We start from the raw sequence: 3,377 nt of genomic DNA on the forward strand, positions 1-3,377 counted from the left end.
TATATATTTAAAAAGACTGTCTTTTTTCGCCAATTTTTTTCAAGAGAGCAGCCAAATCTGATGTGATGGAGGGGTGCAAAATTAGTGTTATGTTTACCCTTCTATGAAGACACTACGGCTTGCTTCACATGAGCGGACTTTTTCCGTAGATAAATATTTCCAGTCTTTAGGAGGCATGTCTTCACAAGAGAAAATTTTCCCAGATCCCAGTCACGTGGATTAGCAGTACACACGGCTAGTAAATTCCTACCGCTCTCGTGTGAAGAGCCTCCTTGATTTTCAATGGTACTAATCAGCGGACATAACCGTGCGGACATAACTTCCCAACACTAATTTGCTTATGAGAAGCAAGCCAAAAGTTTACCGTTGCTTCCCCTGACTCAACCAGTTATTGACAACCTTGCTTATAATGTGGGAAATCATAGATTTTGATATCCACCATTGCCCAAAAAAAGAATTATCATCAGTAAATAATCAGATAAAAAATGTTCTCACTTAACTTTGTACATAAATTGTATATTTTCTAGATACCCTGATGACATATACCCATGCACACATTTTGCTACGAACTTCGGAGCAGTTCATGACTTCTATTTAGTCAGGGTGGAATGCCTCATTCACTACCCTCATATCTCTAAGGTAAACGTATATCATTTGTTAATGAAGCTGAAATGTTTAGTGGCAGCTTTTTCACTGAAAAGGAGGAGAGGCATTTAATTTGATTGTATGCATTTTGCAATAAGTGTACCGTAATACAATAAGCACTACAAGTATTGAAAGCAATATTGCATCAGATTTCATTGATAAAACATGTTTTTACTTTAATTATAAGTGTTGTAGCATATATTGTAAGGTAGTGTATCCTGTATAAATTGTACCAAAGAAAGAATATAATTCTTCTTATTTTGTATTATATATGACATTAGAATTTTTTTATGACTACTCTCATCTGTTTTGACGAAAATTGAATGTAAAATTTGGTACTAATAAACTAATCTCATTCCAGGTCTGTACTATTACAGTAATAAAACCTTGTCTGAACATTGACTTAAAATCCTACGCTGAGGATGTTCGACGTGGATCTCTACCCTTGTATGGAAAGTGATTCCGCAAACGTGAATTAGTTGCTGTCATGAGAAGATTAGAGAAAATCTTGTTGTTGGAAGATATTTCTTGGCTGCTTCGTCTTCTATTATGATGTAGATTGGAAGTATACCTCTCTGATTGTTATCTTTATCAGCATCAACATCATTATTGTTAGCATTAGCATCTATATTTTCATAATCCTTTTCATTGCTGTTGTCGTCGTTGCTATATATTGTTATTTGAGGTAGAATACATTTTTTTCTTAATTATTCACTAGGTTGTGGGATGTAATTCATTGCTGCTTCACAAACCTACTTTCTACGCTTTTCTCTATTGCTGTTCTTGTAAAACATTTGTTGTGTAAATCCTCCATTTAGTTTTATTCCTTTGATTGAAATATTCTCTCTCTCTCTCTCTCTCTCTCTCTCTCTCTCTCTCTCTCTCTCTCTCTCTCTCTCTCTCTCTCTCTCTCTCTCTCTCTCTCTCTCTCTCTCTCTCTCTCTTTAACATTTCATTTAGCCAATAAGCATTCGTCTGAAAAGGAATTTGTCCTTAGTACGGAAAAAGAAGGTACAGCCTATCGAAGTTACCAGTGCCATAACTGCATGACAGCTAAGCTTGATGTTTGAAAGATATATGAAGTAACTTGCAACTTTTCTATCTCAAAGGTTCCAGCAAGAACATATTGACAGAGAAAAAGTCAGTATATGAAGGAGTTTCAATAAGAATAACATTGGCATAGAAAAGGTGGACAGTGAAAGGTTAAAAAGGAAGAAAGTTCTTGCCGATAAAAGTGAACACTATAAATGAGAGATTCACACCAGGACAGGGAATCTAACTGAATGAAATATTTGACACAGGAGAGTTTCAAACCTCCTGGAAAAAAAAAAAAAAGTTCGGCAGCTTAAATGGCTAAAGCATAAGGTCACTTGTAGAGAGAGAGAGTTACGAAGTTGATATGTTAAAAAGAAAATCTAGAGTAGTACCCTGCCAAACAGGAAATCTACACAGTAATGATGATTTAAAAAAAGAAAATCAGGAAAGAAAAATCTTCAAAGACGCACAATAAGCAAAATATTTGGGCACCGGAAGAAACACAAATCGAATGTGTTTCCCAATAGCACATTTGTAATTAAGAGTCAAAACTAGTATTTTAACATTACTGTATACATACATGGATACATTGTCAATGTATACATCTGGATGTTGTGGAGCCCCTTTCCTCGACCTACTTACCATCATACTTTGCATCTTCGAGGCTTCAGCTTCATCCCACATATGTTGCCCTTTTCTCTGCCAGTGGTATATTTCTTGTAACTTTCATTGATGTGGTACGTTCCTCTCTGCAATGAGTTTCTTGTTTCATATAATCAGTAACGTGTAGACTGTTCTTTTTTATGCAGTACTAAGTATGAACGTAATTCTTACACTTTAGCTTTCTCTATCGCAAGGCTGAATACTACACAGTATTCTAGAAGTTTTATTCCAGCTGTGACCAGATCTGGCTATAGAATCGGTGGAACTTCAGAAGCAATAACTTATTGCAAAAGCTTTTATGATGAACCGGTTGACGTAAGTCTCTCTTCATAGTTTATATATGACATGTATTTTACCGTTGTTACTGATCTTTGAATATTTTATATTTTCATTCATTACTTCTTATATATTCTCATTTATATCATTATTTCATTTCTAAACAGTTCTACTTTCTGCGTTGGAGCCCTTGGACATAAAGAAACGTGATTTTCCAGCCTCAGCTTCTAATAATAAAGATAATAATAATCTGTTTCTCATTTATCCTTTAGTTTAGGGGCTTTACAACTGGCATTTTGTACTCGGCACCTTTTAGTATTATATAGATATTTTTCTTTGGATAGCTAATTATTAAGCAGCATATGTTAATGTTTCATATTAGTTTGTTGCTTTTTTGGAGAAGAAGACTGGCTCGTTAGAAAAAAAAAAATTTACCGCCGCCATTGCCCATCCAACTTTTGCCCGAATGCCCCTCTTTTCCGATTACTACGTGATCCTTTCCCCATAAATGTATTTTTTCTCCCTCCGGAAGAACGATCTTTGGGAGGTTTATCAGCTTCAGAGCACGTACGAGGTCTGCCCAAAATGCTTCAGTGGCCAGTAAGCCTCTTTAAAGGAACAATAATGCCTTTTGTGTTATTCAGACGCGGAGGTTCTATGAAACAAAAGTGGTGAATCTAGGTATCATTGAAAAGATGCAACAATGATAATTCAAATAGAAAAGTCAGTTGGAAATATCCATTTTACTAATAGAAAAA

General features: G+C 35.3%; 1 pseudogene; it reads right to left on the bottom strand.

Annotated features, from left to right (window-relative positions):
• Positions 1 to 1,130: 1,130 nt before the first annotated feature.
• The window catches only part of LOC137628617 (uncharacterized), a 10,166-nt pseudogene continuing 7,919 nt past the window's right edge, over positions 1,131 to 3,377 (bottom strand).

Source organism: Palaemon carinicauda, chromosome 36, assembly GCF_036898095.1.
Source record: "Palaemon carinicauda isolate YSFRI2023 chromosome 36, ASM3689809v2, whole genome shotgun sequence".
NCBI classification, from domain to species: Eukaryota; Metazoa; Arthropoda; class Malacostraca; order Decapoda; family Palaemonidae; genus Palaemon; species Palaemon carinicauda.